Source organism: Lissotriton helveticus, chromosome 7, assembly GCF_964261635.1.
Source record: "Lissotriton helveticus chromosome 7, aLisHel1.1, whole genome shotgun sequence".
NCBI lineage: Eukaryota > Metazoa > Chordata > Amphibia > Caudata > Salamandridae > Lissotriton > Lissotriton helveticus.
In genome coordinates, this window is record NC_136068.1 from 580,308,265 (window position 1) to 580,335,674 (window position 27,410).

Consider the following 27,410-nt stretch of genomic DNA (forward strand, 5'->3'; position numbering starts at 1 on the left):
GCAGGTAAAGAATTTGGTGTCGTCATTACTTTTAGACCTTCCTTCCAGATAAAATCAATAATAGGGATGGACCAACTTTGTCTATGCGGTAAGTCTTTAAAATCATACAAAAAACACTCACCTTGCTTAGCTTCCATTGTGATGAGGAACCTCTTTGTTGCCCTGCCCATGATTTGGTGGAAGGTTGCATTGTCCACCGGCGGAGAATTCGCCGGAGGTTGTCCAACTGGAGAAGGAGTTTGTGCCTGATACTCCTCCCACTCCGACGATACTGACTTGTCGTCTACTTCGCCTTCTTCTCGTTCTTCTTCCGAAGAATTATCATCCTGCGCCTGATGAGATGGCCCTGGCAAAGAAGCTATTGTAGGCCGCATCTCCGTAGTCGGCAGCGGAGAACTGGTCTTGGAGGCCTTAGTGTTGCCGTAGATGTTTTTGGCACCGGCGTAGATAAGTGAGAATCACCTGATTCTGACGGTGGAAAACGACGATAATAATCGCTTAGCATATATTGAAGATTATGCAACAGGTCCAGCGGCATTTGTGTAGTAGGCGCTGACACAGGAGCCCGCCCAGAAGGTTCAAGGAATTGTTCTTCCTCATCTTGTTCTTCATCCTGAAGTTTTATAAGCAGCTCAGATGGGCTTCTGGCTGCACGGAAAGTGTTATCTTCATAGGATTCCTCTTCCTCAGAATCCAGTAATTTTTCTGGTAATTTCAATGGAGACAGCGCTTTCAAAGATGAACCACTCTTTTCCAAGAGTGAAGCTGTGGTAGACGGAGACAGAGGTATTGCCAATGGCTTGGATGACCAAATTTGCAACTCCGTACAGGATGACAGTGGGGGCGTCGTCGGCGCCACCGTTGACGGTGTCAAACCTGTATCTGGCTGGAAATCGAGAACCTTCGTCGATGGTATGTCCGTCGACAGTAACATTGTTATCGACGATGACTTTGTCTACGGGGGTGTCTTCTTCTTTGTCGACGATGACGTCGTCGACGGAAGCGCCTTCTTCGTCGACGAGGAGGTCGTCGACGAGGGTATTTTCTTCGTCGACGAGGATGTCGTCGACAGTAACTTCGTCGACGAGGTCGTCGGCTGTAACTTCGTCGACGGTACCTTCAAGATTCTCGTCGACGGTGGGACGTCGACGGTAGATGGCACTATCTTCGACGGCGAGATAGGTCGTACTTGGACGTGAACAAGCGTCGACGGTGATGAGGCTGTAGACATCACCATAGCTGGTTTTGGTGAGGAGAAAGTCACCGTAGATGTTGAAAAGGTGGCCACATGCAGAGATGGCGACGGTGAAGCTGTATTTGACGCTGAAGTGGTCAAAGGAGCAGCCTTAGGCAAAATTTCATGAGAAGCAGTCTTGGAAGCTGTAGATTTTCCAGCTTTCTTTGAGGGCGTATTAGGACCAGATTTGACAGGTGGAGAAGCCTTTTTTGAAGTAGAAGGCATGCCAGAATCCTGAGAGGATTGGGCTTTTCTCCACACCTTCGCCCCAGGAGAAGCTAACTCTACCTCAGCTTTCCTCTTCCTAGAGGATATAGAAGACCCCAAGGCGATGCTCCCTACCTCAGAAACGGGGTTATCTTTGTCCTTAATCCTCTGGAGCCACAGGAGAAGATGACCCTCTCTGTCCCTGAGGGTTTTCTGAGGAAAAGTCCTGCAGATTTTACACTCCTTTGCCGCATGATCTGGATACAGACAATATATACATTTCTTGTGAGGATCCTCCTTGAACAGCCTTAGCTTTCCACAGGAATCACAGGCTCTAAAAAAGGAATTTAGAAGTAGACAGATTTAGAAGGTAGAAAACCAACCAAAGTCAGAAGAAACTGAGTAGAGCTCAGGGAGACTCCCTTCACGCGACTTGCGGTAGAAAATCTGAGAGCCTGAGCCTCTGGGGAGAACATACTGGTGGGTGCTGTCGCCTGATTGGCTGCAGTTTGGTCTATACAAAATGACTAGGATAGTCATGAGTGTGGGAGTTTTTACTCCTGTAGCTTAGGGCTACTTTACTTCCTGGTTGGTTATTACCAAGGTTTTTTGGTTATTACAGGCATTTTATTGCTTTTTTATATACCGTGGGACTCCCACTCCGACGACGGGGAATGATTCAGGCATGTGAATCTATGAAAGACACCCCAATACTGGAGAAAAGACATGTATGTTACTGCTTTACCCGGTTAAAGTTAAACAGAGCCTCAGCATCACAAAATGGATGCTGCTGCCACAGACACAAGTCTGACCTTCTGCAGCTGGTGGAAACTCCAGCAAGGGCGGCCTGGACAATAGGTTTCCTGTCGAGGGAGGTGCTAGCACCTCCCCAGACAGCCTGTAATGTATTGGGGCAGGGTGGGTTGAATGGAAAGATGCTTTTCCAGACACTGCCTGGGGCACACAAGGTGCTCCATGCATAGCTCGGTTCAAACCAGTTGCTGGGGCACTCCAGCCTTGCTCTGGCGCGAAACTGGACAAAGGGAAAGGGGCCTAGCAGGTAATACAGCCCCTAAAATCAGTATAAAGATAGAAGCTGTGTCTAGAGACATTAGATTATCCTGGAATGAAACTCTGATATGAAACTCTTGGACCTTCCACGTTCAATATCGACTAGAAGACTGAAGATTTCTTCCTTGTGGTCAAGGAGTGACCACCCTGTGCAAACCGGCACCACCAGTAACTTGCCGGTTTGCTTTGTCGACGCTCCTGCCAGAACCTGAAGACTCATTGACACAGGAACTGGACTTCCAGACTTCTCTGACTCCGATCCACCTCTACAGCAAAGCTGAGACCCATGGCGGACACGAGAGACGTGGGACCAGACACCCTGGACTTCCTGCATTTTGCTAACTGCATCGACTCCTGAGGTAACTCGCAGTTGTGCATTGGGGTACAAGAAGCCCCAGACCCGAGCACCATTTGCACCAAAGCTCAGCCCTCCACACTCCAAGAGTGCCGTGTGGAGCATGCTCCTGCATTTCAGCTCTATTTGTCTTCCCGGTTGCAAGCCCGCTGGATAGTTAGCCCTATGAAGACTTCCTTTTGAATTTACAGCACTGGCCTGGTTGCTCCAGGCTTGCTCCAGCTTCCCTGCAAAGGAGAAGTTCCCCAGACCTTGCTGGTCTGACTTGAAGCCAATCTTCACTTCCTGTGTGGATTGCGTTTGCCAAGGCTTGTTGGTCCAATCCGGATACCGACACCGCAGTCAACTAAATCCTTTGTGGGACAGCTCGAATCCAGTGCCTGGTTGTCATCGACACCTCCTGGCTGCAGAGACAAGCTTCACCTCTTCACCTGATTTCATCGCGACATTGCCTGCTTACTTCCTGGTTACTTGTCCCCTCTGCTGAAGGTTCTTCAGTTCTTTGATCCACCCTTGGATCCACCCGGACACTCTTCCACTTGCCGCCTGCAGCACTTCTTTTGCAGATCTCCATTGAAAGCATCGACGAAACCCGACACGAAAAGACACCTATGCACCCGGCTTCCCTGGGTGAGGTAACTCGAGTACTCCGGTGCTCCGGTGGGTATTGACTCTTCAAGTGTCTTAGTTAAAAGGGATTTCACCGTAGTCCACCCGGAAGTGTCCATAATCAGTAACTTTGTCACTTCTTCGTTCTCCATTATAATTCAACTAGCAGCCCGTCCCTACGTTGTCCGGGCATGAAATAGAATGTGTGCAATGTGTGTAATAGGCAAGGGAAATTTATTTTAAAATGTCGCGGTAGAGAACATTTTTAACATGAAGTGTCACAATAGTTAGGCATGTGTGTGCAGATACTGTGTGTACCTCGGAGTAAGAAGTATTAGCAGATGTCTCTAGTGTGTATGTACTCCACTTCCGTAGGTAAGTGTGTGTGAAAGTGCATTCAGTTGTAAATTTCGTGTCCCCGCAGGCACGCTGAATCTCGTCATCCCCCGCTTGAGGCCCGGCTCCAGTTTTGTTTGATGTTGTGCTTGTGGTGTAAAGTTATTGATGCAGAGAGTTGAGTGGGTGACAGCGCGCGCTGGAGACGCTGCGCGTGTGGGAAAGTGCAGTCAGTTCAAAGGTTAGTGTCCCAGCAGGCGCACTTAGTCGCGTCATCCACCGCCTGAGCCCGGCTCCAGCCCTGGTTGATGTTGTGCGCCTGGTGTCAATTCGTTTATGTGTTCTGGGGGCTCGGAGTGTGTGTTGGTGCCGGTGTATGGCGCAGCATCGGGGGTACCTTCAGGGCGGCCCCGGATGGCAGTGGGCCGCCCCAACGTGTTATAAATGATATTTCCCCAAGCCTAGAAGGCTCCAACAATTGGGGACATGAATATTTGCAGAGCCTGCGGGCTCCAACGTTCGGCCCCTATTGTTTAGGGCCAAGAGGGCTCCAGCCAGGCCGCATTGCTTCCCGTTGTCCCTTGTGGGCATGGTTATCGCCCATACTCATTTTTCTGAGGTCCAGGGAGGGCACATGTCCCCCCCCCCCCAAGAGCCAGTGCCCTCCAACCTTTCGGGGGCACATTTGTTTCAGAGCCAGATGGCTCCAAAATGCACAAATACGTATTTCTAGAGCCAGAGGGCTCCAACCTTTTGTGCAGTTCTGACCTAAGGGCCAGTAAGGGCCCCTGTCGCAGTTTTTGAGTCACAGCTGCCCAGCAAGTAGTGGGCATCTGCATCGTTTAGGGTCTTTCCTTTCTAGGGATAGGTACTTTTCCTCTAGGAGTGAGACGCACTCCTTCATCCCTACCTTGGCCTTCCACAGCTGCGCAGCACTTAGTGACAGCTGCAGCGTTTAGGCCCTGTTCTCGCCCTCAGCTGCCCAGCAAGTGGTGGGCAGCTGCTACGTTTAGGTTCTGGTGCAGTGGCGCAACATAGACCCTAATATGACTTATGTGCCTAATGTGATTTATGTGCCTAATGGGATTTATGGACCCTAATGTGATTTATGTGCCTAATGTGATTTATGTGCTAAATGCGATCCATGTGCTAATTCTTTGGGGGAGTTAGGAAATGTACTGTGTGTCGTATGTTTTGCGCACCCTGTTCTGATACCTCTAGATATGGTTTATGCATAGAAGGTTGTTTAACCTGTTTAGGTTTGGGTTAGGAAGATTATACTTCCCTGTGTGATGTACGCCCCTAGTGTAAGGTTTTACTTAGGGGGTAAGGGTCTAATGTAGTTAGACTGATGTGATACAGGGTATGATGGATTTCATGGCGCAGGCTATTGCAAAGTACCATGATTTACTAGCGTTTACTGGTTGTACGTTTTATGGCCTATCTTACTTTTACAAATGTATCTAATGTACCATTTCTTTACCAAGTGCTTATTCCTGACAGTGGTCCATGTGGCCCAGTCCTGTGTACATATCCCTTGTAAATATTGCCCAATGCCCGTTGGCACAGTGTACATAATGTGCCTACTATTCTAAGGTGGTTTGAGAATATAAAGGCTAGTTTAGATATAACCTTGGGTGGAGTTCCTTTAGTAGGGGGCCTGGGATGTTGTTGCTGGGGGGTGCGTGCGCAAAGGCTTAACTTACAACGCCTCCGGGATCAGCCTTACTGCTCGTATCATGTTGCCAAGGAGGTGAGCAGGGGTTCTCTTTGGAGTGTAACTCCCTTGCCCTAACTAGAGTGGTGGTCTCTGCCTGACTTTGGCGCAAGCCTTAGCCAACCAGAGATCCCATTTCTAACAGCAAACATATGCCTCCTTCAGGAGACTCACCTCCTTTCCAAAGACCACCATAGATTGAGGTCCTAGACATTCCCTACACAGCTGTTCTCCTCTAACACCTCAAAATCGACAGGGGTGGCCATACTGGTCTCTCGTTCCTTTTCTGGTAGGGCCTTGCAGAAAGAAGCGGAGATTAAGGGCCGCTTACTCACATATCAGTTCTCACTAGGGGGTGTGGCCTTTGTAGCTGGATCTATATACGCACCCAATGAAGGGCAGGTTAAGTTCCTCCTCACTGCCCTCAGCGAGGCGCCGCAGCCTCGGACCGACACTTATTGCTGGGAGGGGACCTCAATATTGTTTTCGATAATGGCATGGATCGTTCCTGTCAGAGGACGACGCAGGTAGGCGTACTTACGCCCACGGGGCGGACACACCGCTGTGACATGGGACTTTCAGACCTTTGGCGTCACCTCCACCCACACTCTCGTAGCTACACTTTTTACTCAGGGGCCCACAAGACTTATGCGCGATTGGATTATTTCCTTAGCTCCGCATCACTTCAGGCCCACGCAATAGATGCTGAAATTCTGACAGCCTCCCTCTCGGACCATTCCCAGGTTCTAGCCACGTTCCAGCTGCCATGCTCACCACGGCCCCTCAGACACTGGCGCCTACGCACACCCTGCTGCATCACTCATCGGTAATCGAGCAAATCCAGAAGGCCATCACTGACTCCGTCACCCTTAATGCTAACCCAGACACCTCCCTGGTGACTCAATGGGCAGCACTAAAGGCGGTCATAAGGGGGGAATGTATAGCTATATCTTCAGGTCAAAACCAAGAGAGGAGCCGCAAGAGAGCCTGCGGGCTCCAACGTTCGGCCCCTATTGTTTAGAGCCAAGAGGGCTCCAGCCAGGCCGCATTGCTTCCCGTTGTCCCTTGTGGGCATGGTTATCGCCCATACTCATTTTTCTGAGGTCCAGGGAGGGCACATGTCCCCCCCCCAAGAGCCAGTGCCCTCCAACCTTTCGGGGGCACATTTGTTTCAGAGCCAGATGGCTCCAAAATGCACAAATACGTATTTCTAGAGCCAGAGGGCTCCAACCTTTTGTGCAGTTCTGACCTAAGGGCCAGTAAGGGCCCCTGTCGCAGTTTTTGAGTCACAGCTGCCCAGCAAGTAGTGGGCATCTGCATCGTTTAGGGTCTTTCCTTTCTAGGGATAGGTACTTTGCCTCTAGGAGTGAGACGCACTCCTTCATCCCTACCTTGGCCTTCCACAGCTGCGCAGCACTTAGTGACAGCTGCAGCGTTTAGGCCCTGTTCTCGCCCTCAGCTGCCCAGCAAGTGGTGGGCAGCTGCTACGTTTAGGTTCTGGTGCAGTGGCGCAACATAGACCCTAATATGACTTATGTGCCTAATGTGATTTATGTGCCTAATGGGATTTATGGACCCTAATGTGATTTATGTGCCTAATGTGATTTATGTGCTAAATGCGATCCATGTGCTAACTCTTTGGGGGAGTTAGGAAATGTACTGTGTGTCGTATGTTTTGCGCACCCTGTTCTGATACCTCTAGATATGGTTTATGCATAGAAGGTTGTTTAACCTGTTTAGGTTTGGGTTAGGAAGATTATACTTCCCTGTGTGATGTACGCCCCTAGTGTAAGGTTTTACTTAGGGGGTAAGGGTCTAATGTAGTTAGACTGATGTGATACAGGGTATGATGGATTTCATGGCGCAGGCTATTGCAAAGTACCATGATTTACTAGCGTTTACTGGTTGTACGTTTTATGGCCTATCTTACTTTTACAAATGTATCTAATGTACCATTTCTTTACCAAGTGCTTATTCCTGACAGTGGTCCATGTGGCCCAGTCCTGTGTACATATCCCTTGTAAATATTGCCCAATGCCCGTTGGCACAGTGTACATAATGTGCCTACTATTCTAAGGTGGTTTGAGAATATAAAGGCTAGTTTAGATATAACCTTGGGTGGAGTTCCTTTAGTAGGGGGCCTGGGATGTTGTTGCTGGGGGGTGCGTGCGCAAAGGCTTAACTTACAACGCCTCCGGGATCAGCCTTACTGCTCGTATCATGTTGCCAAGGAGGTGAGCAGGGGTTCTCTTTGGAGTGTAACTCCCTTGCCCTAACTAGAGTGGTGGTCTCTGCCTGACTTTGGCGCAAGCCTTAGCCAACCAGAGATCCCATTTCTAACAGCAAACATATGCCTCCTTCAGGAGACTCACCTCCTTTCCAAAGACCACCATAGATTGAGGTCCTAGACATTCCCTACACAGCTGTTCTCCTCTAACACCTCAAAATCGACAGGGGTGGCCATACTGGTCTCTCGTTCCTTTTCTGGTAGGGCCTTGCAGAAAGAAGCGGAGATTAAGGGCCGCTTACTCACATACAGGTTCTCACTAGGAGGTGTGGCCTTTGTAGCTGGATCTATATACGCACCCAATGAAGGGCAGGTTAAGTTCCTCCTCACTGCCCTCAGCGAGGCGGCCGCAGCCTCGGACCGACACTTATTGCTGGGAGGGGACCTCAATATTGTTTTCGATAATGGCATGGATCGTTCCTGTCAGAGGACGACGCAGGTAGGCGTACTTACGCCCACGGGGCGGACACACCGCTGTGACATGGGACTTTCAGACCTTTGGCGTCACCTCCACCCACACTCTCGTAGCTACACTTTTTACTCAGGGGCCCACAAGACTTATGCGCGATTGGATTATTTCCTTAGCTCCGCATCACTTCAGGCCCACGCAATAGATGCTGAAATTCTGACAGCCTCCCTCTCGGACCATTCCCAGGTTCTAGCCACGTTCCAGCTGCCATGCTCACCACGGCCCCTCAGACACTGGCGCCTACGCACACCCTGCTGCATCACTCATCGGTAATCGAGCAAATCCAGAAGGCCATCACTGACTCTGTCACCCTTAATGCTAACCCAGACACCTCCCTGGTGACTCAATGGGCAGCACTAAAGGCGGTCATAAGGGGGGAATGTATAGCTATATCTTCAGGTCAAAACCAAGAGAGGAGCCGCAAGAGAGCGGAACTCACACAGAGGGTTTCGGAACTCGAGCAGCTGCATCAGAGAACAGGTGCCTCCCGTGCTTGGCGTCAACTATGTGTGGAAAAGAAGCAGCTTGCAGCCCTAGATCAGGACAGAGCCGAGTATGCAGCTCTCAGACTCTGACACTCCTACTACACAGGGGGGTCAGATGCAGTCGTGTCCTTGCTAACAAGCTACGTAAGGCCAGATAGTGCCAAGGAGTCCAGACCATTCGGACGCCGGGGCTGAGATGTTCCGCGACTTCTATGCGGACCTCTATACGGGAGACCCAATAGATGCCCAACATAGCGCTGAGTATATAGCTACGGCTCACATGCCTTCCTTGTCCCAAGCACTGGCTGACCACCTAGATCGAGCTATACAGACAGAGGAGGTTATCTCTGCGATCTCCCGCCTCAAATTAGTCAAATCACCCGGCCCAGGTGGCTACATGGCCGCCTTCAATAAGACATTCTGCAGCCAATTAGCCCCCATTCTGACAGGTCTGTTTAATAACTTTGAGCAAACAGGAGCTATCCCGGGAGAGATGTTGGAGGAGGCAATAGTTGCTATCCCGAAGCCAGGGAAAGACAGGACAGCATGTAGCGCTAAAGGCCTATATGTCTGCTAAACATAGATATTAAATTATACACTAGCATCCTAGTGGCCCGCCTGGCGCCATACATGGCCCAACTAGTTGAACCCGATGAAGACAGTTTTATCCCGCAGAGGCAGGCTAGTGACAACACTAAGCGCATTCTGCACCTGATAGAAAAAGCGTCCCACACCCAGGGCGAGTATATGCTTCTCGATTATTGTAACGCACTTTTGCTCGAGTCTCCCAGTTCTCTGCTTGATAGGCTTCAAAGAGTCAAGTCTGCGGTGGCCAGAATGGCCCTGGGATGGCCTAGAAGAACGTCAGCCTCCGCGGCCTTGGCCGAACTTCACTGGCTTCCCCTCAGGCAGAGAATACGATTTAAGTCACTCTGCCTTGTTTTTAAGGCCCTTCACGGACTTGGACCCAGATCGCTGCAGGCTAAATTTACCTGGAACTTCCCCGCCAGGGTGCTGCGCTCTTCGTCTGCCCATCTAGTGAGAGTTCCTAGTTTTAAGAAAGTCAGGGCTGGGGGAAGATCTTTCAGGGAGGCTGCGGCAAAGCTTTGGAACAGCCTACCTTGGGAGATTAGGCATCTAGATGAACTTCTCCCGTTCAGAAAATCTGTGAAGACCTGGCTGTTCCCTAGGGTTTGAGTGTTGTTCTACAGCTGTCCTTCGGTCATGTACATGGAGCTCCAGCGCCAGGATGCCTGCAAGGTGACAGTGTGCTTTAAAAGCTTTATAAATAAATAAATATGATTCTGGCCATCGATGCAGAGAAGGCCTACGATAGGGAGCATTGGCCCTATCTGGAAATGGTCCTGATGGCTGCTGGTTTAGATGAGAAACTCCGAACTCGGATCCTGAATTGCTACCGTTCTCCTAAGGCAACAATCCCAGTCAACAGCCACACATCCTCTCGTTTCCCCATTGGGTGGGGCACTGGACAAGAGTGCCCTCTATCGCCTCTCCTCTTTGCGCTCTATATGGAGCCTCAGGAGCTTAAAGAGTTCGACGGCACCCTCTCATAATCGGGATTAAACTCGGGGGGGATACTCACACCATAAGCCTCTACTCCGATGACATCCTGCTATCCTTATCAGACCCAATCACAGCCCTGTGTTCCCTTTTTATTGAACTATACAGCTTTGCGCGAGGGTCGGGCTTTAAAATCAACATGGACAAATCCATGGCTCTTAACATCTCCCTCTCTCCGCACACCCTCACTCACCTCCAGGAAGAACACCCGGTGCAATGGGCGCCTGCCGCGATTCCCTACTTAGGCATCCAGCTAGCCCCCACTATTCAGGCCACCACTGACATCAACTATTCTACTCTCCACCCTCACATAAGTAAGGAATTAAATCGGTGGAAACATTGCACGATGTCCTGGCTGGGCAGGATTGCAGCTACCAAAATTACTATTATTCCTCAAATCCTGTATCTCTTCCAGAACCTTCCCCTCAGGCCTCCACTAGGCTGGATTCAACTTACCCAAGTGGATCTATCGTGCTTCACCTGGCAGGGCCGTAAACCCCGATTCCGACACCAGGTCGCAGTCCTTCCACCAGAAAAGGGCGGAGTGGGGGTGCCAGACCTTCAACTATAGTTCCATGCTGCCCAGCTCAGATACCTGGTGGAGTGGCAGCATCTAGAGTCTGAGAAACGCTGACTGTTTCAAGATCAGGTGGTAGCGGGCGGACCACTACAGGGTATTCCCTTCCTCCGCAAACATCACCGACAGCCCAACTTGTATGCTTCATATATCACAAGCACTATTATGGACTCCTGGGACCGCACTAACGTTTCCACACAGCTGACCACTTTTCCATCGCCCCTCACAACGCTATTTGACAACCCAGATTTTCACCCGGTACTGATATTCGGGCCTTTCAAGCTTTGCGCTCTTCCCCCTACAGGTCCCTAGGTCACCTTTTTCGACTTAGATGGCATCATTCCATTTCCACAGCTCAAAGAACACTATGGCCTCCCAGAAATGGAACGTTTGCCATATCTCCAGATCCGACACTGGGCATTACACCCACAAGTCAAGCCACAGGCACAGTGTCTCCTGACTCCTTATGAGAAATGGCTTATAACACGCACCTCTGATAAGAAAATCATTTCTGACCTCTATAAAATGCTCCTAGCCAATACCACACACAAAATTGCTCCTAGCCAATACCACATACACACATAACGCAGGTCGCACCTGCTGGTAAAGAGATCTAGGAAGATCAATAAGCCACAAGGAATGGGAAGGCATATACCACAGGGCATGACACTCGGCCTACCACATGGGCCTCACAGAGACCTTGACCAGGATTGACACTTATTGGTACTACACACCCGAGCGCTAACACCGCTTCGACACCCGAAGGAGCGACTTATGCTGGAGGGAGTGCGGGGAGGTGGGCACATTGGAACACGTTCTCTGGAGCTGTACCTGCATACAACCATATTAGTCCCAAGTCCTTGATGAAATAGACCTACACTTTGAGACGCAGCTCCCACACTTCCCTTCATATATCCTCCTAGGTCTACCTAACCCATTGACGTATCCACCTAAATCCCGGAAGGGTCAACTGATTGCGATCGCCCTAGGAGCGGCCATTCAAAATATCTTGATACACTGGCGCTCCACCCAACTCCCTACACATACTGGCTGGCTCCAGAGACTCTGGCTGGTGTTGGGTATGGAGAAGTTCACTCTCACCCTGGCCGGTAGGGGGTGTGAGTTCCCTGAGTTTTGGCGGCCCTTCCTGACATTGCTGGTGTCTGGGAGTTGACGTGCCCCCAGTACCTTCGACTACTTCGGCCCCCAGAAACACAGATTCCAAGTAGCGATTCCATGAAAACTCGTAAACGACTACGCTAAACACCAGGCTGCTTTTCTTTTTATTTCCCTTTTCCATTTTTAGTTCAAGATGGACGAGGGGTGGGTGGTGAGGGTGGGGGGGTAGGGTAAGGGGGGTTGGCTTGGGGGTTTTCTCTCTTTCCTCACTTGTTTCTTTCCCATATTACCTTTATGGGCCCACTCCATGCTTATTGCCCATGGTAATGATATGTAACGCAACCTTGTTATCTCTTTTGCTCTGTCGTTGAGGAGCCGAGGGTCTTGTCTTTTATATCTGTTTGGAAATCAATAAAAAGATTTAAATCATAAATAAGACTGCTATGGTCCAGCCTACCATTATTTTCCTTGTAGGTATCGGCTGCGTTAGGCACTTTATCCTGGTGGGGGTTGCCTGGCTCCTAGCGCCTGATTTCGGGTGCCATCTTGGACAGGGCCCGTTCTTAAGAATTAATTGTTTGTTAATTTTAAAATGCAACCATTTCACTTCCTTTACCTATTTTCCAACAGGTTTCTCTACAAGGGAGCCTGTGGAGGTCTGCAGTGTGGCTGGACCCTGGATTTGACTCCTTTTCTTTTCACCAGTTGTTTTTAAGGTCAGTAGCATTGTGCTCCTAGCGCCAGCATTTCAGCCATGCCTTCTCTTATAGTAGCTAATTTAATCACCCACCATCGCATCTGCACAGTGGGTGCGCCTAAGGCAGGCCCATGTGTGCCCATCCACGCTTGGATTGCGATTAGCACTAGCCACTTTGCTGTTTTTTCCTCATAACCCAGTCCTCCTTCGCAGTACTCCAGAGATCAGCTTCTTAGCCTGTATTCCTCAGCTAAGTACGATCTTGCTACTTTCCGCTGCACTACCAATAGCAGGGAGTTGCTTTTGTGCCCCAAATGTAGTCTAACTCTTTCGAATCAAAAAATGAGAATGCTGCGACATGCCCTCGCCCTCCACGTCCCTGACCACACAGCTAACCCCGAATTTAGCCCATTAGAGGCCAAACTCCTTATGGGGAACTTAGGAAACGGGGGAATATCCCAAAGTTACCGCTCCCTGGTTAACAATACCCCATCAACGATAGAACCTCTTAGAGAGCTTGGTCCTCTAGATGAGGCATACTGGAGAGATGCCTGATGCCCCCTAGGACACTCACTATATCTGCTAGGCTCCGCCTCATTCAGATCTACTACCTTCACTGTGCATATCTTACCCCGGTGCGACTCCATAGAGCAGGCATCCTTCCAACCCCACAATGTCAGCGATGTAAAGCAGAAACAGCTGACTTCTATCACATGGTCTGGTCCTGTGCTATCCTCTCTAAATATTGGGCGTCCATTCTGACTATGTTAAGTGGCCTGTTGGGATGGGAGGTCTCCCTAAACCCTGTGTTCTTCTCCTGGGGGCAGATGGAGGGACTAGATGGTTACCGGGTCTATAAATTATTCCTAGAAACAGCCATTCTCATAGCCAAAAGAGAAATAGCAGGGGCCTGGAAGGATTCATCATCTCCATCCTTAGCTAAATGGTGCAAGGGTGTAGATTGGTGCGCCAGCCAAGAAAAGACCGTCTACAAAGCAAGAGGGTGCCCAGATAAGCATGAGCGTATATGGGGCATATGTATGGGACCACTGGACTGATTATCAGCTGCACGAGTGGACTCACACCCCATGTGAATAGAACAGGGAGCTCACTTGTAACTGTACTGTAATACTTGATATGTCAAAGTGGTGCTGTGTTTACTTTGTTGTTTTTAAAAATGCCAATAAAATTGGTTATATAAAAAAAATGAGAACGCTAATGCCTAGAGGGGATTCCTCTCAGAAAACTTCACCCCTATTGAGGCTCTTCCGCTGTACTTTAATCAATTTATGTTCACTCATCAAGCATGCACTTGATTTTGCGGATTTCCTGCAAACTCAAGAAATTGATATTGCCCTTATGAAAGAGTTCTGATCTGATACAGCCTCAGCCCCAGAAATGGCAACTGTATTTGCCACAGGATTTTCCACACACAGAGAAGAATGAGTAAACAAAAAAGGTGGTGACCCAGCCATTATCTATCCTAACGCGATGAAAATCACGTTTACAAACCATAGCAGCTCCACTGATCTCAAAGCACTAGCCTTCAAAATCCAGCAAAAAAATCTTTTTTTTTTTTATAAATCTTTTTATTTAACTTTTTCATCACACAGCATGTATAGGTAAGTAGTGCATTTCCAATATAGTACAAATAGACTTTTGATTCAGTTACAGTAATACATATAGTACTTCAGGGCATATTTCACACTGGGACTGTGTCCCACAAGGAGTGTGCCCCTAGAAACTATCACAGATGTCACAATAAACCTTACCTAGCCCACCTCTATTTGTTATTGTCAAATGCCCCTGAACTCCCTCCAAGCCACCCAGATCTGTTCCCACTGCTTGGGGCAGCCCGTCCTTGGTATATTACATGTTCTGCCCTTTGACACCAGTCCAAGACTAGCTCCTGTTCATCAACTTTTGAGGGATCAGCTTTACTACATGTTCTAGCTACATTATGCTTAGTGACCCCAGCTGCTAGCTTCACCCATCTGGCTTGAAATCTGGGTCTCCGTTCCTCTGTCGATATGTTCAACAAGAGTTTGTTGTCATTTAATGAGACCTTGGTACTCGTGACCCTGGACATCACCTCCACAATCTGTTCCGAGAATGTTTGAATTCGTAGAAAAGCCCATAGAATGTGGAAAAACTGTGCCTCTTGAAAACAACCCTGAAAGCTCCTTGGGGACGCTGCCCCACCAGCATTTAAGAGGACGGTTTGAGAGTAGTGCAATCTATGTAGGATCCTTAACTGAAACAGGTGGGCGCAGGTTCTGATGGCAATTCCCCTCGGCCTTTAAATGGCCTCAGTCCATTCCTCATCATCAATTTTGCCCAGGTCTTCTGACAATTGTTCACGCAGTTTCACCATCACAACTGGGGAACTGGTTAGCTGTTGTATTATAAATTAACAAAACATCCTTTGTGGGCATGGGATTCGCAAAGAGACAGTCCTCTAACGGAGACGACTCCGGCAAGCCCTCTCACACTTGTAGATGCCTCCTGAGAGCATATCCCAGCCATAAGTATCCATACTGTTTAGCCTCCGCCATGTCATATTCCATGCGAAGGTCAAGAAAGGGTATTAGGGCCTGTTCCCTCCAAATGTCCCCCAGGTGCTCTATACCTATCAGAGAATCCCTTAAGGCTCCCTACCTCTCTAAGGTAGTCACTGTGCCACAATGGGATACACGGCATCAGCCCACCTCGCCATCCCAGATATTGCAGCTGCTTCTCTCCATAACCTGACCACTGATTGCGTATGGGGTGGCAGATCCCTCTCCCTACGCCGTCTATAAAGGATTGGATCATACTTCCCGATGCCTATTATGGATCTATCCAGGTTCCTCAAAATGCCCAGTCATTTATTAGTATGAACTGCATCACCCAGTAGTGGAGCTTAATATCCGAGACCCCCAGTCCACCCTCATACATCCCCCTGTAGCTTGCACAATGCAATCTGAGGGGCAAAGCCCTACCAGAGCAGTACACACACCTCATGGTTGATTTTTTGGAATATCAAATTCAGGTTACGGTGGGGGTAATATGCCAAATATATAACAACTGGAAGAGGGTCCTCGACTTATGAAGGGATGCCCTCACCATCAGCAAGAGAGGTAAATTTTGCCAGCGAGCCACATCATATAAATTCTTGTGGATCCTGAGTGACGACTAAGCCTAGATACTTGAACCCTTGTTTTACAACTGGGGCCTCGCAGAGTGATAGAAGCCGGCGTGCTCTCTCAGAGAGTGGGAAGACAACCGATTTATACCAGCTAAAACAATATACAGAATATTCACCAAAGGTCTCATACATCTGCAATAGGCCGCTCACTGAGTGATACGGATGAGTCACATACAGAGGAATATTGTGGCATTAAAGCAATATGCATTCTTACCAGCCTCCAACCAGCAATAGGCCTCAGACTGTTGATCTTGTTCCAACAATGTTGCCAGCGGCTCAAGGGCAAGTGCAAAAATCATGGGCTTCATCATACAGCCCTGGTGTGTTCCTCTGTGTAGAGGAAACTCAAGGGAATCCACAACATTCGCCCTAACGCTGGCCAGGGGTTCCTGATAAAGTAATCTGACCCATCTGCAAAGTTTGGCTCCAAAATCCATTCTGGTCACGGCTGCAAAGATATATCCCAGGAGTTGTTGTTAAAGGCATTTTAGCATATAGGGCCAACACAACCGCCTTTTCCGTGTTCAGTAGTTTTTGTCTGACTCAGAACCCCATAGATGTGGCAGAGACTGAGGCGGGTGATGCTAAGGGGCATAAAGCCTGATTGGTCAGGGTGTATTAGGGATGCCATTATCCCTCCCAATCTATTTACCAGATCCTTTGCCAATACCTTGACCTCCACACTGAGGAGTGATATAAGCCTGTAGGAACTATGGGCCAGATGTAAGAAGCCCTTTACCGGTCGGTAACGGCCGATTTCGGCCATTACCGACCGGTAAATGGGTATTTGGTATGTAGGGGGCCATTTTTACAGATTCGGTAAATTTACCGAATTGGTAAATTTACCGATTCTGTAAAATACCGAATCTGTATTTTTACCGATTCGGTAATGGCCAGATGTAGGTGGGACTCTTCAGAGTCCCTAAGGCCTTACAGAATCGGTATTTTACCACCCAATCCAATTGGGTGGTAAAATGCCGGATCCAGGTGTGCATGCACATGTGTGCATGCACACCTAGCCATGTGACAGACAGACATGCCTGTGCCACATGGCACATATGTCCGTCTTTAGGGTGCTAGAGGGTGTCAAAGTGACACCCCCTGCACCCTTGCAAAAATCGGTATTTACCGAATCGGTAAATACCGATTCGGTATTGCCCATTGATTCCTATGGGCTTCAGGGCCCATAGGAATCAATGGGCATTACTGAATCGGTATTTACAGAATCGGTAAATACCGAATCTTAACGATTTGGTATTTACCGATTCTGAAATACCTACATCCTCCCCTCTATTTTACCACTTCTTAAATACCGAATCGGTAAAATTCGATATTTAAGAAGTGGTCAATAAGAATTACCTACATCTAGCCCCTAATCTTGACAGCGGCATGTCCACTTTATGGATAATGACTACCTAGTCTCTCAGTAGCAGAACTGCATCTCTAGCCACCTGAAACATTTCTAATAAAGGCTTGGCCACTCCCGCTACATACATTTTATACAATTCCAAAGGGATACCATTGGGTTCCTCAGCCTTCCCCCACGGCAGTCCCGGAATAACGGCCACTACCTCCTCCTCAGTCAAATCAGCCTCTAGATCACTTCTCTCCTCTTGTGACAAGACGCAAGTATCAATGGTTTGTAGTAAGGTGGCGTTATTCATAAGGGCCCCGGATGTCATGGGGGAGTATAGGGATTCGTATTAGGCAGCAAATGTCTCCGCTATAGCGGTATTGGTCCTCTGCACCACACCTGCTGGGTTTAGCACCTCAATCACCCATTGTGGCCTCAGTCTCTCTAGTCTAACAGGCCAGTAGCTTGCCCTGGTTCTCCTGAAGATAAAGATCCATCTTCTGTCTGATTTTAGTCTTCAGTTTTTTGTCCTGGAGATACCAGGTGTCAATCTAGGGAACAGTGGATGCTTCCTTGAGGGGTATTGTAGGTGCAATCCAACAGGAGAGTGATTAGATCTCTTGCGGCTGAATGGTAGAACTTCGAAGTGAGTTTGTGGTCCCTGCGTGTGTGAAGAGGAAATCTAAGCAGGAGAAGCTAGCGTGTGCGGGAAAGAAATACGTATATTATTGTGACAAGGGGTTGTGTTGTCCCTACAGATCAACTAGCCCCAATGCATCTACGAAGTAGGGCAGCGGACCCTCCCCACCGCTAGCCAAGCCCCTCCGGTTGTATCTAGGGCATGGTCTATAATGTTATTAACATATCCCCCATTATCTAAGTACAAGCTGGCAGGGTTAGGCAGAGAGCACACTTCTGGTAGAGTTGCCGCTTGGAGGTGTGGCAGAACATATAGAGTACAGAGGTTGACTGTTCCATCCTTGCACGTACAGGTGACCGCTACATATCTGCCCTGTGTGTCATTCCATGTTCAAAGGATCGAATGAGGGTGGATTTCTTGAGTAGTATTCCCACTACCTACGAGTCAGTGGTATAACTTTAATGTGCCACTAGGGTTTACCCAAACCTATCCAAGTCATCTGAAGATGGCAGAATAACATGGCTTAACAAAATGGATGCCACAACTTAAATGGCTTCAGTTCATGCTTAGGCAATTATCTGCGATTTCCACAGATAGCCCTTTTAGCATTAGCTGAAGACATCGCTATGCTGTAGAAGGAGCATGGAAGTTATCACGGATATTCTATCAACCTTAATTGACTAATTTATTGGTCAGTTACTAGTCCGGCATTTACATTCTGAACATTTCGTTTAAGATTATCTTGGTTGACCTTCTTAGTGTTCTTTTTTATGAGGGCTAGAGTACCAATGACATGTTCAGGGGAGGAGTAGTATTTTTCAAAATGTGCACAAGATATTTTTCTTGCTGAAAAAACAGTATTCCAAATACAAATATTAAAACAAATATACATATTATCACAAAAACAATCTTTCTTTTGGGGGACCAGGAGGACCAAACGAGGCAATGGTAATTAGGACAAAGAGCCACAAAGGGCTGCTCCTCCTCACAAATGGGACGACCACAGGGGTACATTGCTAACAAAAAAAGTACTTGGGAACTTGAAGCCACTGTACAACCAGTCAGAGGGGAGTCTCTCCCTGTGTCCATCTGAGCCTCAAAGGCCGGCTCCTATCGCTCATCAAGTGTTCACTTCTCCCACTGTGGAGCTGCACAACTTGTAACCCAGAAAAACAATCATGGCCCAGGCTAAGGGAAAGTTTTTCTTTCAGAATAGGGCAATCACCCTCCAGGGCAAATACCCTCAACGATCCTGTCCAGTGTCTCAGGCAGTGCACCAGTAGTCTTCACTCTAATCTAACAGGCACCAGAGACACAGCACCTGTACCCTGAACTCAAGTCCATCCCTAACTCCTGTGTTGCTCCACTGGCGCACTGCTCTTTTGTCGGGCCGCAGACTTGCTTTCACTTGGGGACCGGAACTAAGAGGCCTGATACAAAGATCCAAAGCAACCCTTGTTTCAGAGGGGGTCACCTCAGGCAAAACATCCTTGCTCTTGTTATCGGTCTGTGCCTTTCTCAGCTTCACTGTGGTCCTAGTTGCCAGCAACACCTGTGCCAGTTCCCTTCACCTCGGCTCCAAGCTGGATTTGCGCTGAATCCCCAGGCTGGATCTGATGTCCGGGCCCCTCTGGCAATGGTTGTAGGGCAGCAGATATATGTTAGTGAACAGAACAGAAATCTTTAGACACAACATACAAATAATCAATCAAAAGAGGATATTCAATTTCATAAATGCCCCTATATTATTCATCTGAGGAACCTCAAAGAAAAGGAATTTCACACCAGCTATATTTTTTCAGGATACAGCTTCTACACTTGTTTCAGGAGAGAAGGCCTTGTGCCTAAGACCGATACATCCTGTCTGACATTTAATGGCACATGGCCTCTTATAATGCCATCTGTTTCCAATATGACAGCAATATGCTGTATTCTAATGTCCTCACAGAAACCCCAAAAAGTTAATAAAACGCTCATTACCTCCCTCTGCTCTGACAGACCGCTTCCTTCAGACAGAGACCATGAGCAGCTGTTAGAAGCTTTCTTTCTAGTGCTGGGAATGAGGCTCAGTTAAAAAACAGGCATTCCAAGCCAGTCAAAATCATCGTTGGCAGTGCGGTAAAAGAAGGACGCTTTTATTTTAGCAGCAACCAATTACTGATATAATGTGAATGCCTCTTAATATTAACTAGGATGTATCTAAGGATAGTGCTGTAACATTTTGCACAGTTGAGAGGCAGTACTAACAAAATGTTGGGCATCTATTTTTAATTTTGTTAAGTCCTAGTTGTATAAAACACACAAATTCGTTTTTCTCTGTGAGGCCTACTTTTTCCTATTGAGTGCCTTTTTCTAGGTAAAGTTAGTTTTAACAATATATAGCTCTTGCTATACCCAAAGGTCTCAAAGCACTTTCTTTGTTGTGAGATAAAAAATGTTTTTATTTTTTTATTTCTTTTTACTAAATCAAAAGCAACAGAAACAGAAAAGACATCAGGGAACACAGTTCAGAGTAATATCAGACATTAACAGACATTACATACCATCAAAATATTGTACGGATATAACATTGAATGGATCAAGGGGACATGCGCTCTTCAATTTCCTGGGGCCCTGTCGGGGGGTACAGATATCCCATCTATAGTGATTCAAGGACACCCAGATCTTACTCCACTTTCCTGGGCAGCCCCTGGTGGAATACACTGCCCTTTCCCTGAACATACACCAGTCCAAATCCTCCCTCCACTTTCCACTCCAGGCATCAGGCGAGCCCCCCATAGTTGCGCGATATTGCGCTTCGCAATCATGAATGCCAGTGTCACCCATTGCTTCTTGTATGAATTAAAATTGGTTGGTGCCCATATATTCACAATACACCTGCGGGCTTCCAACTGCAAATCCGTGCCTAGGACTGTGCCCAACGTGCAATGGACCTTACTCCAATACTCCCACACTCTCGTACAATACCACAGAATATGCATAAAGGTCCCCAGTTCCCCACACCCCCTCCAGCATTCCCAGGTGTCTGAGTGGCCCATTTGGATCAATCGGGGACCTCTGACGTACGATCTATGTAAGATCTTTAGTTGCACCAGTCGGAGCCTCATCGGAACTGCCACAACCTTCGGGGACGACACTGCCTCCTGCCAATCCTCATCATCAAGCTCCAACCCATCGTCCTGCCAGTCCCGCCTTAGATCTACCAGCGGGGTTTCCATATTATTAACAAGCTTCTTGTATATCAAGGAGATAGCCCTCTCAGGGAGGTAGCCGTCTACACTCTGTCTTCGAGGGGAGAGGCCTCGGGCAGTGCCTTGCCCCCAGGGACGCGAGTAAGCAATGCATGCCGTATCTGCAAATAACGGAAATATTCACCGTCACTCAGGTGGTATTGTAGCTTAACGGAAGCAAACGGGAGTATGGCACCTTCCCCCCCAGATGTCCCGCACATGCGTAATTCCAATGAGGTCCCGCTTGTCAAAGCCTTTCGACTTTCACAAGCTACCCAACTTCTCTGAGCTCAATAATGGAGTGGTGAGCGTAAGCCTCCCATCCCATTTAAGGTGCCCGTTAGCTGCATGCCATACCTGGACGGCATGTGCCGTAGGCCCCATGAGGGGGAATCTGTGGGGTTTAGCATAGAGTGCCCTAGTGTAGTCGCCTCCTGGCATTAACCAGCGGTCCATGGTGTATCCAGGGTCATTCAAGGCGCCATATATCCCGTGATTTACTGCTGCCAGCTGTGAGGCCAAGTAGTATTTCCTGAGGTCTGGCAAGCCTATGCCCCCGTCATACCAAGGAAGGGTAAGTTTCCGAAACACGATGCGGGGTATGCCATCCCAGAGTAACTGCCTTTGAAGGGATTCTATCTCCCTAAAATAAGCCGCTGGAACGGGGTCCATAGCATTCTGCAGTGCATACAATAACCGGGGCAAGGCCAACATTTTAAAGGACGTCACCCTCCCTAAAAGGGAGAGTGGTAGCGCCTTCCATCGTGCCACATCATTTCTGAATCGAATGAGTGGGGGAGTCAGGGTCCGGGCATAACGGAGATATAGATCCCAAGATACTTGAAACCCTCCGTGGCGACCTCTATCGGGCAGGCGCTCGGAACATCTGGCGGGTCCCCTGTAAGGACAAAGAAGACCGACTTAGACCAATTAATGGCAAAGCCTGAGTATCGTCCGAATATAGCCAGCACATCCAAGAAACAGCTCAGGGACCATTTCGGGTTGGTACGGCAAAGAAGGATATCGTCAGCGTAGAGTGAAATTTTATCCTCCCACTCCAAGGACCATCTCATCCCACGTATTGTAAGGTCCTGTCGGACCCATGCCGCCAATTGCTCCAAGGCCAACGCGAATAAAAGTGGAGACAGGGGGCATCCCTGTCTGGTACCCCTGCTTAAAGCAAAGTCGGGAGACTTGCGATTGTTCACCACTACACAGGCCAATGGGGTCGAATACAAAAGGCGCACCCAGTCAATAAAATCTGGTCCAAAGCCGAGTTTCTCAAGGACAGCAAAAAGGTAGGGCCATTCTACTCTATCGAATGCCATTGTGGCATCTAGAGACACCAGCGCCACCGGCTCCTGAATTGTTATGGCACGGCCCAAGACCCCATGAAGTCGATGCAAATTAAGGGCAGTATTGCGGCGCGGCATAAAGCCTGACTGATCCCGGTGCACCAAGGTGGTGATAACCTTGGTCAGTCTCGTAGCCAACAACTTCGCCAGAACCTTGGGTTCTGCGTTCAGCAGCGAGATAGGCCTGTAGGAGAAACACCACTTTGGGTTTACCCTCCTTATGGATGACCACAATGTTGGCAATGCGTTGGTCATATGGAAGCTGCCCCTTTTCTCTACTTTCATTATACATCGAGCGGCGGAATGAAGCAAGTCTGTTGGAGTTCAACTTGTACAGCTCAACAGGGATCCCATTCGGTCCTGTGGACTTGCCAGAGCGCACTCCCCTAATAGCCTGCACTACCTCATCATTTGTGAGCGGGGAGTCAAGATATTTACGGTCGTCCTCTGAGAGCGTGGGCAGTTGAATGTCCCTAATCATTGCCTTGTTGTCGTCCTCTGTGTAAACCCCCTCCGAGTGGTATACCTCCCCGCAATAGTTCGTAAACCTATCGGCAATGGCCTGTGGGTCACTGACCATGCAAGAGTCATCCCCCTGCAGTTCAGGTACCAGCCGCGATGCCCACTCCTTCCTATCCAGGACGCAGTTAACTTCCCCGCCTTGTCTCCAAGCTCATATACCCTACTCTGGAACTCTCCATGTTGCGCCCTGGCGCTCTCCCTTGCAAGGCTCTCAAACTCGTCCTGACGTAACCGAAGAAGATGGATACCCTCAGGAGTAACCGCCCGAGATAATTCTGAGTCCAGAGTCTGTACCGCCTCCTCTGCCCTCACCAAGTCTGCCTGCCGCTCCCGCTTTTTCTGCACTATCAGGGGACAGGACCTCACCCCTAACCACGGTTTTAAACACCTCCCACAAAGTCTGGACCGACTCCACTGTACCCTGATTGTCATGAAAATACCTATCCATGGTCTTGACTATATCTTTCTCGACGGCGGGGTCTCCCAAATGCCATGGGCTGATGGGAGCAATCCTGCCGGCCGGAGCTAGGTCAAATTACAGCTGTAACCATACCGGTGAATGGTCAGAGATGTCCCTCCCAAGGTGCTGGACCTCCCGGACCGCCCATACATGGGCGGCCGGGACCAAAATATAATCTATCCTGGACATGCTGTGGTGTGCGGCAGACACGTGTGTATATTGCACGCCTCTTAGATTGTACTGCCGCCAACTATCAACCAATCCGGTAGTGTCCAGATAATCAGGAAGCCACCTCTGCGCCGGTCTCAGCATTCTGGCTGGGTGCCTGTCCTTTTCACCATGGCATTAAAATCGCCTCCCAACGCCAGGATACCCATAGGTAGGCTGTCCGGAATTCGGTTAAAACCGACTATGCTGGACAATACACTACCGAATGAAAATCAGCTGACCCGGTTTAAATCGAGTCTGACTGATTTTCATTGTTGTTGCTTCTCTTGTCCACTTGATGGAGCCAAAATAATACAAACCATTGGCCTGCCTGGGGCGTCTGGCGCGGAGGTGTCAGGGGAAAAAACACTGCTTATGCAAATGGGAAGCCAAGGTGTGAATGGCCCAAGGGCCAGAGTAACACCAGGCCCCCTGCCTGGCTCACGTGGGGGAAGAGGAGCTGTTGTGTTCTGCTGTTTTACTGCAGCGGCCGAGTACTTCACAGGTCTTTCAAAAGACCATTTACTTAACGACTCTTTGTTAAAAGAGGAGTGGGCGACGCTGTTGGGGTGGTGGGAGTAGGCACTGCACATTGTATCAAGGGTAGCCCGGGAACGACAGGAGAAGGCTTCAGATTCCACAAGGGTAGTCCGGGCTCGGAGGAGAGAGGCCTCGGTGCACACTTCACTAGCAAGGGAAGTCTAGATCTGTGCCACACGACACAACAAACTGTCCTACTGGGATGGACCCCACCCGCATTGTGAGCCAGGGCAGACTTTAGGCTTTAAATATATATTTTTCTCCATTATATACATGACTTCAAGCAGGTTAAGAATAAATAATCCACCCTGGATCAGCAGATTGCGCGTGGACCTGGGTACCCTGGCAAAGCAAAGGGCCTGCCCTGTCTGCCCGTCATCTTCAGTTTGGTGCAGGGGGGCAGGCAGAGCCCAATGTGCTTGGGGGGGCTCAGTGCAGAAGACCCCCCGCCCTCACACCTGGCAGGTGACGTTATGAATACTCCTGTTGCTTCAAGGAAAGAATGGCTCTCAGTTTCCAGGAGCGCACGATCATCTTTGTAAAATATTCAGGGAGCGTGCCAAGATGCAGGACAAGGAGTCCTGGAGCCGAGGGGGGGGGGGTAAAAGGTGGGAATAGCGGTATTTCAGCTATCCCAAGCTCCCTGACAGCCAGAGAAAGGCAGGTGAGGGTGGACGCTGCACCGCGAGCTCCCTGACAGCCCAGGGAGGGGCCCGGCATGCTCTAGTCTAGAACATTGACAGGGCAGACAGGACAGAGCAGGGGGGCTGCTGCAGTCCCGGTCACACAGACAAACGCAGTCAGAGCGTGGGACAGACGAGAGGAGAGAGTGAATGCTGTCCCGGATAAATTCAGAAAAAATCGGGGCATCACCTGATGCTGCCCGCCTTCATAGATTAATACTTTACCTCTGTAGTTAGTTGGGATGCCGCCCATGTTGTAATGCACCGTTGGAAGGACTGAGATTGGTTCTTTCGTGACATCAACACCTGAAAAAATCATGGCAATCTCAGAGATCCCTGGGAGACGCGTGGCCAGCTGCTGAGGTGGAAGATGGTGCAGCTGTAAATATACATGATCTTTGTCAGGACCACACCCTTTTCCTTCGCGGATTTCAATTGTTATATAACGGTAAACAACATCTCGCGAAGCCAGATCCTTTGCAACAGCGGCATATCTTTCCATAAAGCGTCCCCCCTCGCTGTTCACGAGCAAGCCTCCTTCGCCACAAGTCCTTTCAGTAATGAGACAGTCGGCACCATAGATACCTGTGGGATGGAACTGCACAAAACTCCAAGTCCTGGCAGGGGAGTCCAGCCCTGGGGACCATAGCCATGCCATCCCCGGTTACAGTGTGAGCGTTCGTGCAGCTGGAGTAGGTGCGCCCATATCCCCCCGTGGCTATAACTGTGTTCTTGGCTCTGAAGCGGTGGATGGAGTCATCTTCTATGCAGAGTGCAATCACACGCAGCACTTGCCATTCTCCATCAGCAGATCAAGAGCTAAGTACTCCACGAAATAGCTTGTGTCATATCTGAGAGACCGGCCATACAAGGTGTGTAGCAGCCAGTGGTCTGCCCCCCTTTGCCAAACTGGAGGCTTTGCCCTCCGAAGGCAAGTTGATAGATCTTTCTTTTCTCTGTTCTGCTAAAAGGCATGCCATAGTTTTCCAGCTCAATAACAGAGGCGGGTGCTTGCTTCGTCATGTAGTTTATGGCATACTAGTTTCTCAGGCAATCCGAGCCCTTCACTGTGTCATAGAAGTGCCATCTCGAGTCATCCGATTCCATGTTCCCCAAAGCGGCGTTGATTCCACCCTGTGCAGCAACAGTGGGAGACCTGGTGGGGAACAGCTTAGTTATGCATGCGGTGTTTACCCCTGCCTCGGATAGGCCAAAGGCTTCCCACAAACCAGCCCCTCCGGCACCAACCACAATGGCATCGAAATCATGGTCCACCACAGGGTACTGGGTGGAAATCGAATCTGAAACTTTAGCAGAATTGTCCCTTCCTGGAACGGTGAAATTACATTTTCGAGTGACAACTGTGGTAGTTGCAGTCCACCACGGCCCCATCAATAACTTAGAGAGGCTGTTGTGGTTAATTGTTTCAACCCCATCAGCATCATATGAAGCTCACTTGCATTGCAAATATATGCTAATGAAAGTTTTGAAACATTTCAGTTTGGGAAGACTGTGACCTTTTCACACTTCACTTTACACTTGTTATCACTCATCAGACAAATCTCTTCACTGTGGAATCTGTAGCAAAGGGCTGTGAGCGCAAGGAATCTGCGTGTGTCCTGTAGCTGTACAAACCCTCAGCCGAGAGTGGCGCCGGGGGAGGCCGTGCAGAGCAGATGGTCCACCCTGCTGTGTTTAGGTCTCGCCTGTCGATGCGCATGCGCATCGAGCAAGGCGAGAGTATTGGCACTTATCCGCTCTTTATCCACACTGCAAGGAATCGTGGCGATTCCTTGCAGTGCACGAGAAATTTAAGCTCAATGCGCATGCGCATTGAGCTTAAATGCGCGTGCACATGCCCCCAGCCGCCTGCCTTACCTACTCTCTCTCACAGCCTCCCCCAGCTCCGCCCCCTCACTACTTGATTGCACGGCCGCTAGGCCGTGCCTCCCCTACTCTCCTCCCCCCTCCTCCTCCTACTCTCCTCCCCTGCCTGCCTGCCGTGTCGCACCTCGCACCTCTCCCCTCTCCGCCCCCTCCCCTGCCCGCCGTGTTACGGTGAAAGGCTTGTCAGTAATTTGCAGGCATTCACTTGCATTCCTCGCATCGCTGTTCTAGAGCGCGCGCTTTAACGCTCCTCCCCATCCCCCAACACAGAGCTCATCTCACAGCCGGACCTTTTCACCTTGCCGAGCTCTCTCCAATTTGTTCTCTGGGGTAGGTCTTTACTGTAAGGGGCTCGGGTTGTGTCGCTATGCCCAGCTGTCCTCTGCTTCCTTTGATGCCCCTGTTTGACATGCACTTTCCATGCACTTTACATGCGGATTAAACAACCTCCGCTGCCCTGGGAGACGCAAGAGCACTTAAATTGCCTTCACCAGGCCCAGAGTCCATCGACGTCACCACCAAGCCGCGCTAGGATTGGAGCCAGCTCTGAGAGTTATTTTTCACGACCACAGATCCAGGAAGAGCCACGCACCCTGTG

The 27,410-nt window shown here is 49.3% G+C and overlaps 1 protein-coding gene and 1 pseudogene across 8 annotated transcripts in view; both read right to left on the minus strand.

The window, feature by feature from the left end:
- Positions 1-27,410, minus strand: part of LOC144768773 (uncharacterized) — a 9,320,023-nt gene that overhangs the window by 6,813,571 nt on the left and 2,479,042 nt on the right. The gene's annotated exons all lie outside the window — the stretch shown is intronic.
- Positions 24,966-26,317, minus strand: LOC144767081 (succinate dehydrogenase [ubiquinone] flavoprotein subunit, mitochondrial pseudogene; annotated as a pseudogene).